Source organism: Callorhinus ursinus, unplaced genomic scaffold (assembly GCF_003265705.2).
Source record: "Callorhinus ursinus isolate GAN/ISIS: 27379988/994484 unplaced genomic scaffold, GSC_fseal_2.0 scaffold22, whole genome shotgun sequence".
In the NCBI taxonomy this organism is placed as follows: domain Eukaryota; kingdom Metazoa; phylum Chordata; class Mammalia; order Carnivora; family Otariidae; genus Callorhinus; species Callorhinus ursinus.
Window position 1 is genome coordinate 24,832,654 of NW_027397084.1, and position 15,156 is coordinate 24,847,809.

A 15,156-nucleotide genomic window follows, 5' to 3' on the forward strand; every position below is an offset into this window, starting at 1 on the left:
TGGACCAATTTCCCCCTCAATTTCTAGAAAGGAGGAAGGGTGCCCTCTTGGGCTTTGGTGAAAAAAGTTTACCTCATACTTCCTTGAATTCTCTGGGTCCTCAAGTCAGAAACCTCAAAGGCCAGTGGCAAATTTTAGCTAGAATGGGGCCTGAGAAATGATAGCAGCCACATAATTGACTGAAGTCAGGGTTGCGGTGATTGCCAATCCCACCTCCAACTGTCCCCTGGGCCCCTTCTAACAATGGGTGGCATTCCCATGCTGGCCTGCCCCATCTCCTCAATCAAAACACCTTCCAGCTGCTTTAGCGACAAGTTGACTTGTATTTTGGCTCTTTTGGTTCCTTAGCTAACCACACAGTACTGTTTTTTAAAGTGCCTTCAGATTAACATAATGTAATTGTTGCTTTAGCCATAAAAACTGCAGAATCTGAGGATTAGAAAAGCATTATAGATAATGTAAATTAACCTATTTGCTCTATCAAAGAAGAAATGGAGAGTCAGGACTAATGTAACATAATTAAAAAACTACATGGTTTGAATCTAGATCTTGGTCTCCTAAACCCCAGTTGAATTAAGTTTTTGTTACATAATGTTTATAACAAATATGCAAATAAGTCAGGATAGATATTCTTCCTATTTTGTAGATAAAACTATTAAAAATCATGGAGGTTAAGTGATTTTTCCGATATTACATGAAGTTGGGCCAAAGCTAGAAAGGAAACCAGTTCCTTGACTTCCAGTTAGGACTTTTTACACATACATGTGCACAAATACAAACTCAGAAACTGAGACACAAGTCTGCCACTAACCAGTTAGTCTACTATTCATCTAACATTCATTGAGTTTCAGGAACTTTCCTGGAAACAGAGGATATTGCTGAACAGGGCAAAATCTGTGATATCCATGGTATAGCTGCCTTCAAGAGGAATTGCTAATGATTTTTTTGCCTCCTGGTATTTATGCCCTTGTACAGTCCCTTCTCATATTGAATACTGATTATATATGTAATCAATAGGATGTTGCTAGATGACTGTGTATTATCTCTGAAGCTAGGTCATAAAACACATTGTGGTTTCTTGGATCACTTGCTTTTGGAGAATCCATCTACCATATTGTATGGACTCCAGCAGCCCTATGGAAAAGTCCCTTATAGGAATTGAGACCCTTGCCTCATAATCAGAAGAAACCTGACAATTATGTGTGTCAGCCTCTTAAAATGAGATTTTCCAGCTCCAGTCAAACCTTTCGATGACTGCAGCCCTGGCTGACATTTAACTGCAGCCTCATGTGAGAGCCTGAGCCAGAACAACGAGCTAAGCTATTCCCAAATTTGTAATTCATAAAAACTGTGTGAGATAGTAAATGTTTGTTGTTTTTAATTGTTTTAAGTTGCTAAGTTTTGGTTGATTTATCATGCAGCAATTGATAACTAATATAGAGGATGTAATAAAATAAACGCATAAATTAATAAATAAAATAATGTCAAGGGTCAGAGAAGATAAAATGGGACAATATGATAGATGGATGGTGGAGGAGCTACTTTGCTAAGGGTGGGAAGGGAAGGCCTCTCTGAGGAAGTAATATTTGAGTTGAGGCATCACTGTTCATAAAGAGGCACCCATGAAAATCTGAGGGTGAAAAGAAGTAGCAATAGATGCAAAGGCCGAGTTAGGAAAAAGTTTGGCACGTTTGAAGGACAGAAAGAAGTCAATTTGGCTGAAGTATAGTCCACTAGGGAGAAAACTGAAGAGGATGAAGCAAGACACATAGGCAGGGCCAAATCACCAAAAGCCTTGAAAGTCATGGGAAGCCATGGAGGATTTTTAAATAGAAAAGAACTATGATCTGATTCATACTTTAGAAAGATCTCTCTGGTTGTTGTGTGGGCACTGGATGATTGTAGGTGGGAATGCACCCAGGAATACCAATTAGAGGCCGTTGCAGTTTTTCGGAAGAGGGATAAATCACCTCTTGAATTAGGGTGGCAGTGGGGGAAGTGGAAGAACTAGTTGAATTTGGGATATATTGTGAAAATAGGTCTGACGGGACTTGCTTATGGGTTGGGTTTGGAGTGTGAGGCAAAATGGAATCAGGGGCAGCTCAAGCTGTGAGACTTGGTTCAGAAATCACCCTTGGCTTAATTTTCTTTATAAGAAAGAGAAAAAAAAGGAAGGGAAAGGAAAGGGAAGGGAAAAAGAAAAGAAAAAAGAAAGAAGGAAGGAAGAGGGAGCGAGGGAGGGGGAATGGAAGGAAGGATGAATGGATGGGAGGAAATAAGGAAAGGCAATAATTGAATTTATCCTTGTGCAATGATACCCTATATGGGAAATTCCTTTTAAAAGTATTCAGCATTTTATAGCTTCAAGACATTCTTACTACTAATGACCTCACTTGAGTTCAAAAGAGCTTTTCTGCTTGAGAAAGGCAGCAAATGTCAGAACAAACCTGACCGGTGGGATGAACTCATGATTCAGAAGGAGTCCCTAATGGGGAAAAAAAAAAGAGCCTTATTAAATGCTCTACACAAGTACATCATCCCTAGTAATAGTAGACTAGTTGAGTCTAAGTCCAGCAGTAAGCCATATTTCTTAAAGGAGAAAGTAATATTGAGAGAAAAACATTTCTTTCCTTCAGAGAAAGAAATGTGTTTAGGATTACCATTATAGAGGGGCTCTTTTCTGTTAACTTTTTGTTTTATGAAGACTTTTAAGATTTTTATGAACATCAGTTATAGTTACTGCTTCCTGAAGATAACAATAAAAGGCAGCTTATTTCTCTATTGTTACATTCTTTCTACGTAGGAAATTTGGTTCTTATAAATATTAAAATCAAAAAGCAGTTTTCACTGTTGTACTTATCAAATCCTGTACTTGGGAATAAAGTATCTATTTTTAATGCCAGCATTTATTTCTAAGAATAACATCATGATTTGAAAATGATAAGGCACAGAAGTATGTGTACTGTTTATGTTTGGGAAACTAATAAAGCGTTCTATTACACTTTATCCCACAAGGCAAAGAGCATCACGGGTCACCGCAGTCATATTATGTTACAGTCCCGTGATGTACTCTGTGTCAGCTGTTCTCCCACTCATTCACACACGTAGATCTTAGCTACTTACTATACAGTTAAGCACATTTTCTGAAACAAAGCAAAAATTCATTCAAACACTGAACAGATGTGAATAAAAAGAAGAGGGTAGTTTAAAAACATTTCTGTTCCTATCAGCAATTATTTTGTCTCCTGAATGACATTGGGCTATTGAGGTAGAATGTGAATAAGGCTTGTTTGGTTACTGTGGAAGTTGGAACAATAATAGCAAGTTTCCCATTTTCAGTCCATGTTTATTGAAAGTTCATAGTGCTTGTCAAACTATATCTTAAAGAAGGCATCAAATTAAAATGGAAAGTAGTTTATATAGATCAGGGAATGATTTTGTTCTACCTGTTCCTAGAGACATAGCTATATACAAAGGATACAGAAGCTGTTTTTAAAAATACCTTTTTTTGAGATACCTCCTACATTGTAGGAGGTAGTAGTAAGAATATCTTACAAGATATTGCTATCTTACTGATGTAAAAATTTCCCTTGAACCACATTCCAGCGGACACATTACGTTAAATAATTAGAAATTGTTTTTTTCTTTCATAAGGTACTATTCTGTTCATTCATTCATTCATTCATTCATTCATTTTTAGAGAGAGTGTGCAAGCGCACATGTGTGCAAGGGAGGGAGAGGGACAGACTGAGAGGGAGGGAAAGAGAGAATCTTTAAGCAGGCTCCGTACTCCCTGCCTGTTGCAAGGCTCGATCATGACCTGAGCCAAAATCAGGAGTCAGTCGCTTAACCAACTGAGCCACCCAGGTGCCCTGATACTATTTTATTTAAACACCATCACTGGATTACTGGAAAATTAGAAAACGCAAATGTATTTCAGCAATTGGATTGCATATGCCAATGATATGATAATTTAGAGTAATATAAGGAGATTTGATAGGTGGAAATAAACTTTCCAAGTACAAGATCTTTATGAATGGGGACACAGTTTCATAAAAAGTCCATCCTAAGGAAATGTCAACCAAGTCAAGGCAAAGACAAATATGGTGATTAAAGGAACAAAAGGAAGAGACTACTAAACTTGAAATAAAAAAATGTTCCTAATAGCAAACTGGAATCAGAAAGCCTGACATCTCATATTAACTGTGAGTGACACTGGGCCCTGTATATATCTAACTTATAGAGAAAATAAAACTTATGTAACAGAACTGTATTAGTCAGAGTTCTCCAGAGAAGCAGAACTAATGTGTGTTTAGAGAGATATTTATTTTAAGCAATTGGTTCAATGTGATTGTGGAGGTGGGCAAGCCAAAATCTGCAGGGTAGGCTGGTAGGCGAGAGACCCATAGAAAAGTTGATGCTGCAGTTTGAGTCTGAAGGGAGTCTACTGGAAGAATTTCTTCTTCCTGGGGAAAGATCAGGCTTTTTCTTGAGACTTTTAACTGATAGAATGAGGACCACCCACATTATGAAGAGTAATTTGTTTACTCAGAGCCTACTGATATAAATGTTAATCTCATGTAAAAAAAAAAAATACCCTCACAGTAATTTCCAAATGTGTTTGACCAGATATTTGGGTACCATGGCCTAGCCAAGTTGACACATAAAATTAACCATCACAAGAACATACTGAATCAGTTACCCTCGTACACTGATGGAGGGGTATTAACCCTTCAGCAATTTTGGAAAATAGTATGACCATTTTATTAAGAGATTCAAAATGTGCGTAGGCATTTTTACCAAATAATTATATTTCTGTATTATAGAAATAAACTGAAATGCAGACACAAACAACATAAGCATAAAGGAAAAGATTGATAAATGTGATATATTAAAATTAAAAATCGTGTGGCATAAGACATCATAAAGTTAAAAACAAGCCATTGAATAGGAAAGATACGTGAAAGACGTGACAGAAAAGTTATGGGGAACTCCTGCACTCCTACAATCAATAAGAAGTAGATTTAAAACCCAATTGAAAAATGAGCAAAGGTTGATAGGGCAGTTCTTAAAAGAAGACATCTGAATGGCTAATAATTTTAAAAGATGTTCTCATAATCCGAGAAAAGCAAGTAAAACAAGATTCACTCTTCAAGCTATCAGAAAGACCAAAATTAAAAGTTTAACAATGCTAGCTGTTGGTGAGAGCATAAATTGATATAACCACATTGGAGAACAATATGGCAATACCTAAAAAAACTGAAGTTAGGTATATCTTAAAATCTTAGCATTCTACCCCTAGGTATATATAATCTAGTGAAATTTTGGCACTTACACATATGTATGCACAAGAAATGTGTATTATTTGTAGTATTGTTTATAAATGAAAAAAGCAAAAATTTAAATATTCATCAGCAGAAAAATCAACAAATCCTGATAAGTCAGAATAGAATTTTGTATGGCAGCTTAAATAAACAAACTAGATTTACATTTATCAGCAAGGATTTATCATGAAAATATGTCAGGTAAAAAAAGGCAGTTTACAAAATTATGTGTACAGTATGATTTCCTTTATGTCAACTTCAAACACATTTAGTTGACCCCCACCAAACTTAAAATGTTGTTTACCTCTCTCTACAAAGATTGTGAAGGAAATAGGTGGCGATGTGTGTATGTGTATGTGTGTGCACGTGCAAGTGCACATTTATGTACAACAAGAAAGGAGTGATATAGGAAGGCACAAAAGGGCTTTAACTGGATAGGTAATATTTTATTTCTTAAAACTAAAAAAAATGAAGCAAATATTGCAAAATAATAGGTTAAGAATGTACAACACCAAGAGTGAACTCTAATGTAAACTATAGACTCTGGGTGATCATTGTAGGTTCACTAATTTTAACAAGTATGCCACTGTAGTGCAGGATGTTGATAGTAGGGGTGGGCTATGTGTGTGAGGTGGGAGGGAGTGTATGAGAACTCCGTATTTTCCGCTCAGTTTTGCTCTGAACCTAAAACTGCTCCAAAAATTAAAGCTTATTAATTAAAAATATGTTAAGTCTAGGTGGTGGTTACATTTTAAGTTATTCTTTGGACTTCATTGGCTATTTGAAAAATTCAATAATGATAACAGAATGTATTGTAACAGTTCTAGATCATTTCAAAACTTTTATTTCATGTGCATGCATTACTGTCATATTAAATATCAGTATAATTCAACTTGAAGATGACTTCTCAAAAAGCTGAGGATGAATTCTAAGTGTTACTTCTTGGGAATAGGACATGTGAATGATCAATACACACATATTTATCATTCTATATACATATATGCATATTTTGATTTCAGGAACATACTTTTTGTTATTGTAATTTTAAATATTGAAGTTTAAAGTTTTTTAAGTCAAGTATGAACGGTGGACATGGCAAGTATTTGGGGCTTTCGTAAGGAAAACGTATAATTTCTTAAACTTTTTATTGATCTACTCTACAGCCCTTGTAGAATTTTGCAGTTTGTCCCCAAACTTGAATCATTGTTTCTTTCTTGCCAGCTGAACAAGTACCTCAGGATAAAATTAAAATTATATGTAATTGTGAGAAAAAGCTGGTTTCCTTTTTGTTCATGCCAGAAATGTTGTCACTGAGCTATTAGGAAGATTTCAAGATATTCCAGTTCAGAAGTTTTCATACTTGGCTGCATATTAAAATCATATGGAAGTCTTTAGAAATCCTAATGCCCAGGCACATCTCATAACAATTAAATCAGAATTGCTAGGAGTGGGACCCAAGGTTTTTTGGGGATTTTTTTTTAACTTCTTAGTTATGCAACCAAAGATCTCTTTATATTATGACAACTCAAAACCATACTTCTTTTCTTTCCTTTTAAAGATAGATACCTACTATGAGACTTTACTATTAGATCCCTAGAGCAGCCGTGCTGTGACTTAAAATTGGTATGGTATTCACAGCTTTAAACCTTAAATGAGGATTCCTGGGTCATGAGTGTGACCCATCATTTTGTCAGATTTGTCTTATGGATACTGCTTGAGTTATGTCTTCTCTTTGTTGCTAATGGCAACAGCACCAACTGTTTCAAGTTTAGGCCAAAAATAATGTCACAAAAATAGATTATTTTGAAAAAGTGCAAAAATACATACCTACAGGGGCTTTTAAGAACTACCAATTCCTAGATAAAACTGGAAAAAAATTCAGTTAAAAAACACCATTTACTTAAATATCTGGATAAATATTTATAAACATAATATTCAAATTTTTCATTGACCTTCTTATCATTTTGTGGCTATCAGGCTTTACATTTCCTATCATTCATTTATATTTTTGTTCATGTATAAAACAATAAAACCTGAAGAAGAGATGATTAGGATACTTTAAAAGGCAAACTATCCCTGGTGTATAATGTATTTCCTGGAAGCCTAGTTACTACTGTTGGATATAATTCAGTTTCCGGAACTGCTGAGAGACTAGAATCTCTAACTTGATGAATATAGTGTTGTATGTTCCTTAGTAGAGACACAGGTGTCATGATATGTACTGAAGTATAAAATCTTATCTGCAGTATAATGAGATGCTTTACATATGACCTATTATTTGAGAAAGTGATCTTGTATCATCACAGATTTAAAGGGCTTGAAAGGTGGGCCAGACGCGTGCTGTGGTAGAACATGCAACCACTGATGGAGTGTAAATTATGCTGGAGAGCTATCCTGTCTTCATTCATCTATTCATTTGTTTGCTAAAATTATATCTTTTGAGTACCTATGTCATACCATATTCTGTATTCTCAGATTATCTATTTTGCAACATTACTGCCCTATCTCTGGAAGGAGGCATTGGATCTCCTTGGCTTCAACTAAGAGAAAATTTGACATGGGTTAATGGAAAATCTTTGTACCTGTTTGCATGTTGGCATGAATTTACTTCACAGGTCAATTAGCTTCTAATCAGGAAAACAAAGGTCGGGGAATTGTGAGGGGGAAAAGCACAGAGTTCCTTCATCACTCTGTTTTACATATTTACAGATTCTTCCTTTTTGTGAAAACTCTTCCCCTATTCTAATGTGCCCCACAATCATGTTATCATTTTTTGCTTCTATTTTCTTAGTGTTTTATTTTTTAATTTAAAAAAATATTTTGTTTATTTATTTGAGGGAGAGAGAGTACACACGAGCGAGCGAGAGTATGAGGCGGTGGGGGTGGGGAGAGGCAGAGGGAGAGGGACAGACAGACTCCCCAGGGAGCAGGGAGCCTGCCCATCCAAGGACCCCAGGATCATGACTTGAGCTGAAGGCAGACACTTAATTGGCTGAGCCACCCAGGCACCGCATGCTGTCAGTGTTTTAAAAGAAATGTTCTATCATGGTGTTTTCATTTCCTCATTAACAGTTTACTTTCAAAAATTAATTTATTGATTTTATAAGAATGACATATGGTCATTATAAAAAGAAATGTAAGCAATATATAAAGATTTAAAAAAATCTCATTCCCAACCTTCCACCTCCCTCAACTCACCATCATAAACATTTGAGGAGTATCACACAGGAAATCTCTCCATGTGTAAAGCAATAGAAAGAGAAATTTTAAAATGTTAGAAAAACAGGATCATACTGTTTATGCTTTTTTAAATTAAAGGTATTCAACTTTTTATTTTTATCAATTTTATTGAAGAATATTCCATGTACCATAAACTACATTCATTCAATATGTGGCTCAGTGAGTTTTGACAGTTGTATACATTCATTAAACCATCAAAAATTGATAGAGCAATTCATCACCTCTAAAAGATTTCTTATGCTTTTTTACATTCCACTCCTCCCTCTGTCTCCATCCCCAAGCATCCTCTGCTTTGTTTTTATCACTACAGATTTATTTGCATTTTATATAAATGGAATCATAAAGTATATACTGTTCTGTGTCATTCATGAAGAGATTTTTCTAAATATAATGATGTATAAATATCAATTAGATCAATGTGGTAGTGTTTTATAAAGTCTGTATCTGCGACTTTTTAGTCATGTTTCTATAAATTGTTCAGATAGGAATGTAAAATTCTCACTTATTACTCTGTCAATTTTTGTTTCATATATCTTGAGGCTCTGTTATTAGGTGACACACATTTGTGAATGCTATGTTTTCCTGATGATTGGAATATTTTCTTATTATAAAATGTTCCTCTTTATATTAAATAACATTCTTTGTCATGAAGTTTACTTTTGAATTTCTCTGTGGTATTATTTCTCTTCAGCCTGATGGATTTCTTTTAGTATTTCTTATAGTACAGATCTAGAGGCAGTCAGTTCCTTTGATTGCCTCTAGAGGCAATCAGTCAGTTAGGTGTCACACTCTTGATCTCAGCTCAGATCTTGATCTCAGGGATGTAAATTCAAGCCCGTTTTGAGCTCCATGCTGGGGGATGGAGCCTACTTTTCAAAAAAATCAATTATAAGATTTGAAAATGTCTTTGTTTTACCTTCATTCTTTTTTTAAAAAAGATTTATTATTTGAGAGAGAGAGGGTGGGAGGGACAGAGGGAGAGAGAGAGAAAGAGAGAGAGAGAGTCCCAAGCCGACTCCTTGCTGAGTGAGTAGCCTGATGTGGGGCTCAGTCTCATAACCCTGGGATTATGACCTGAGCTGAAATCAAGAGTCAGAGACTTAACAGGAGCCACCAGGCTCCCCTACCTTCATTCTTGATGAATATTTTTTTGTGGATTGAGAATTCTGGATCATCAGTTTATTTTCTTTCTGTGCACTGAGGATATTGTTTATTGTTTTTTAGACTCTGGGGCTTCTGATGAGAAGCATAGCGGCCATTTGAATCAATAATCTTCTATATGTAATGTGTCATTTTTCTCTGATGATTTTCAATATTTTCTTGTTATCTTTAGTTCTTAGTAGTCTGACCCTGACGTGCTTAGGCATGGTCTTTTTCTAACTAATTAATTCTGTTTGGAGTTTTCTGAACTGCATAAGTATGTAAATTTATGGATTTCACCTTTTTTTTTATGCTTTGAGGTATTATTTCTACAATGTTTTTCCTAGCTCCATTCTCTCTCTCTTCTCCTTCTGGGCCTCTAACTACCCATATGTAGACCTTTGGAATGGTCTCACAGATCCCAAAAGCTTTGTTCTTGCTTGGTATAATCTTGCTGTCTACATTTTTTCCTCTCTCTTTTCTCCTTCTCCTCCTCTTTTTTCCTACTCCTCCACCACCTCCCTTCTTCTTTCTTTCTTCTCCTTCTACTCCTCCTCTTCCTTCTCCTCTTCTTCTTCTTGATTCAATGATTCTTATTGATCTATCTTCATGTTCACTGACTCTTTCCTCTGGTTTTTCCTTTCTGATATTAGATTCCTCAAGAAAAAATTTCAGATATTGTGTTTTTTAGTTTTGAAATTTCCATTTAGATCTTTTTACTGTTTCTAATTTCTGCTTAATTTTCCTATCTTTTCATTTATGAGAATATGTTCCTTTACCCCACTGAGCAAAATTATAACAGCTCTTTTGCAGTTCTTACCTGATAATTCCAACATCTGTGTCATCTCTGAGTTGACATTTCTTGATTGTCTTTCCTTGGGAAGGGGTCATACTTTCTTGTGTGGTGAATAATTTTGTATAATATCATGGTTGATTGTGAATATTATATTGTGCAGACTCTAGATTCTGTTATATGTCTTCAAGTATGTTGAAGTTTTTGTTTTAGTAGGCAACTAACTTGGTTAAACTCAAATTGCACACTTTCATGCCTTTAGTGTTTGACAATTCAGATATCACTTCAGTCTTAGTTGCAAGCTGCTTTCTGTTTGTTCCATGAATGTGTAGTTCCCAGATCAGCCAGACTTGAGCTGAACTTAGGCATAGAATTTCGGGTTATGCCTCTTTGGCTCTCCCTTTTCTTAGTTTTCTTTGGGCTCTCTCTTGCTTTGAGGCCTTTTCTCCTGGTGTAAGAAAGATGAGAAATGTTTCTATAGGAGGTTTAGCTGTTTTCTAGTTGCTTAAGTTCTATTGTCCAGTCATTGTTGACTTTGCCTTTTTAAAAAATCTATTATCTTCTGTTTCACAAGTATAAATTCTCATTGTTTCTTGTTTTCCATCTGCTATCTCTCATAGTGATCTCTTTCACTATGTGCATTGCGGTTTCTCCAGGGTTAGATGAGAAAACTTAGAGAGTGATTTGTATATGCAAATGTGTATGGAAATACACTAAAGGATTTTCACTGGTACCAGATAGTCTTTCAGAAAAGGTTTTCTATATTGCATGGCTTGCTTTAATTCAGACTATGCATGTGTGTGTCTCAGGCCTGCTTTCTGTATTTCCCATTGATAAATATTTTCTACCCATGGCTCTGGGAAGTTGGCAATCTGTCTTGCTGCTTTCCTAGTCTAACACTTTTCCTATCTAATGCTTTCCTAGGGCCTGGTGTGTGCAGGTTTTCTCATATCTGTTTTACCTAAAGGGCATCCCTTTCTCTTCTAGGCTGCATATCACAAGTTCAATTCCAGCTCCCAGTGACCTTCCTAGGGCAAGTGTTAATGTCCATCCAATTCTTTTGTTAAGCCTTCAGATTCACCTCCCTATTACCACTCTGACCTTTTAGTTCAGCTCATCTACAGATTTAATTTTACAGTTGTGGGGCATTTCTTAGTGGTTAAAATGGGAGGGGGGTATTTCACTCAGCATTTTATGCAAGCATATTAACTTGAAGTCTCTTTTCTATTCTTTCCCATATTGCTGTTAATTAATAAAGAGACTTAGTCATCCCTTTATGAAATTTCCTATATTTAATATTTATTTTTGTTTCCACTACTCTCCTATAGTCCCCAGTCCAGGCTCTTGTCATATAACACTGGATCATTGCATTCAGTTTCTAATTCCTCACTCTGTTGCCATTGTATCTCTATCCCAATCCATCTTAGATACTGCTGTCATAATATTCGTCATAAAAATTGCCTTTGATCATGTCAGTGCTCTCCACAGAAGTCTTTAGTGGCACTTTGACATCAAGTCCAAAGTCTTGCCAGCATAATATGACTCAAACATCTTTTTTAAAAAAATATTTTATTTATTTATTTAAGAGAGAGAGAGATAGAGTGCGTGAGCATGCGAGCACGAGAGTTGGGGGGTGGGGTGCAGAGACAGAGAATCTCAAGCAGACTCTCTGCTGAGCATGGAGCCAATGCTGAGCTTGATCTCATGACCCTGAGATCATAACCTGTGACGCAAACGTCTTTTTAAATTTGTCACTGCTCTTAGCACAAATTCTGGATTTGGGGTGGAGTTTCTCTACTCATTGTCCCCTGAATTATGCAACTTCTTCTCATTACCATTTTACCTTTGTTCATAACATATCCCAAATGTGGAAAAATGTGGATTGCCTTGCCCCAGCCAATCAGCATACTTTTCCAAATAATATTCTTTCTTTTAAATAAAGTTGAAGGCTCTCTCCTTTCATGGATTTTTTTTTTTCTGTGATTCTAGTCCATGTAAATTCTAATTCTATTAGTTGCTTCTGCAAATCTTTTGATGCTTGTCTGGGTTATTCATTCACTCTCTTTCTCACCCTCTCTCTCTCTATGTGTCTCTCTCTGTCTCCCTCTCAGTATGTAACATCCTTGAAGGCCAGAAAGGAGATAAGAAACTTTATTGTATGATGAAAATTTTATTCATAAAGTTTATTCTTAATAGTTACAAAGTGCCATGCACATAAGTATTTTTTTATCTAGAAAATGAGAAGATAAATTTTGATGTGGGAAAAAGGTACAAAAAGGGACAAGAGGTACAATCATAATTGTCACTAAAATCAAGAAGAAATTTGGGACACTATCTTGAGACTAAAAGCTGCTGAAAACCACAGCCACTTGATTTTTACCTACTTGATTAGCCATTGTGGTTGGGGCAAACCTCGGTCATTCCATGAAGGCATTTTTATTTAAAACAAAACATAACAAAACAAACAACAAAAACCCAGGTCAATTTTAAATCATAAATTATAACTGGTTTTAAACAACCATTGCTTTTGCTATTCTTATTTTCAACTTCTGTTACACAAAAGATCAAACAAATAAATATGTCTATTATTGGAAGTGCATTATTTAAATAACACATTTATAAATTTTATCCACCAATTTCTAATCCTTTATAAAACATATAGTTTCTTGCTTTGCTGCAGGCTGTGTAAAAAATAGCCCCGGATTCTGACTGACCATAAGTTTAGCATCAGTGCACAGAATGATCTGACAAAATAAAAAAACATTTGACTGCATTGAGGAATTCATACTTAGATCTGGGGCCACAGCCTCATGTGCCCCACTAAGGACTGTGATCCCATTAGGAGTTTTAAAAAATGGTCATTGACAAATTATAGAGTCTTGAGGAGAAAGACAGTTTGATAAATGTGTTGGTAATATTCTCATTGCAGAAATGGTGAAAGGAATTTAGAGAGAATTTTCTTTTTTGTAGAAGAGGAATAAAATGAGAATATGTTGTTCAAAGATGCAAACAAGGATCTCTATGAGATCTTTATAGAGAGGTAGATTTCAGCTCCATGTGGCAACTCTATGGCAGACATTGTGATGCTTGCCAAATATTCAGTTCTTCCCCTATATTTCCTGGTCCCCTTGAATTTAGACAGTGCTTGTGTCTTATTCTGGCCAATGAAATATGAGCAGAAGAGATGGGTGTGACTTCCAGTGTGAGATGGTAAGTGCCCTTGATTCTCCAGTTTCTCTCCACCCCATCAAAGAAATGTTCCATAATGGGACCAGCCACAAAACTCCACAGCCTTGTCAGTCTGTGTCCAAGAATAGCTGTGCAAGCAGACACCCCAGAAACCACTAGCATCGCATCCCTTGCTCTCCAGGAAGGACTTGTAGCAACATCCATGTTGTTCTTTTAAGCCACTGGGATTTGTTATCACAAATTAATATAAACCATGTTTCTCAACTATTTTTCATCAAGGAGACCTTGAAGACATTTTTTTTTCTAATCACTGCCCACACCCAACAATGAAATTTTCTTAGTGGTATATATATATATACATACAAGAATAGTAAGATTTTTGGCGGTACCCTTTAAGAATCAGTTTTCTCTGTTAGGGGAAAATATAGTCCCCATTGAGTATGCAAGATATAACCCTGTATCTTGCGTGGTTCAGCAATAGAGTGGACACCTTTGAGATGGGCTTCCCCTAGTAGGAAATGTTCATCCAGAGGCCAGAAGAACATCTGCCAAAGATGCTTAAATGGATGTTTTTTAGTGCAGGAGACTGAACTAGGTAAATTCTTGTGTGTTCTTTAAAACTCTTATGTGACTTCGTCTTTGTTCCTAGAACATTTTCCTCTGGCTTCTCTCATTATAAGTTTCATAGTTCTTAATATTTCTACATTTTATGTCTTCTTTTTTTCTGTGCTTTGCAGTTCTAGGTTTTTTTTTTATGAGGCTTAGTCCCTCACAGTCTGTTTTTCCCTTTATGTGCATAACTAATTCATTCTCAAGGTTCACTTTTAACTCTGTTTATATAAATTCCAAATGTATCTCTAGGACTGTCCTCTCATTTGAACTCTAATTCCGTATCTCCAGCTGTTCAAGATGTCACTGCTTAGGTGTCCAGTTATTGCACAATGCCCTCACAGGAGCTCCAATTTCCCTCCCCACTCATTGAGATTTACTGAAGCCATGATCCGTGTGATTTAGCTTGAATGTGGTGTTATGAGTCCAGAAACACACTTCACTGGTCAACTGTAGTGGTTGCAGTAATTTTCTTTTGGTCACTAAACATAATGAAATATGTAGCACTGCACATAAATGCTTTTTAAAACCCCGTTTTGTTTTTTTTCCTCTCATCTACTTTGCCTACACTCCATGCAGTAACACCCAAGTATTTCTTTCCCCAAAAAGTCCTTCAGCAGCTCTAGGTCACACACTAATCTTTCCTCTCCTCTCCTACTTCTGCATCACAAAAGTCTAAATTGCTCTTTAGCAATAAACTATTCCTCCCTGGAGAATGTGGAAGGGAGAGAGCCTGAGCATTCAGAACTAGAAACCTCTGAATCAAGTAGAGGTAGGGGGTGCGCTGGGCACACATATATGTAAATCTTGCCATTTAACATTACCTATTTCTGTCACCTACTGTTGACAGATTCTGGTCCT

At 36.1% G+C, this 15,156-nt stretch overlaps 1 long non-coding RNA gene across 2 annotated transcripts in view; it reads left to right on the plus strand.

The window, feature by feature from the left end:
- LOC141374812 (uncharacterized) overlaps positions 1-15,156 on the plus strand; it is a 138,548-nt gene that overhangs the window by 76,961 nt on the left and 46,431 nt on the right. The gene's annotated exons all lie outside the window — the stretch shown is intronic.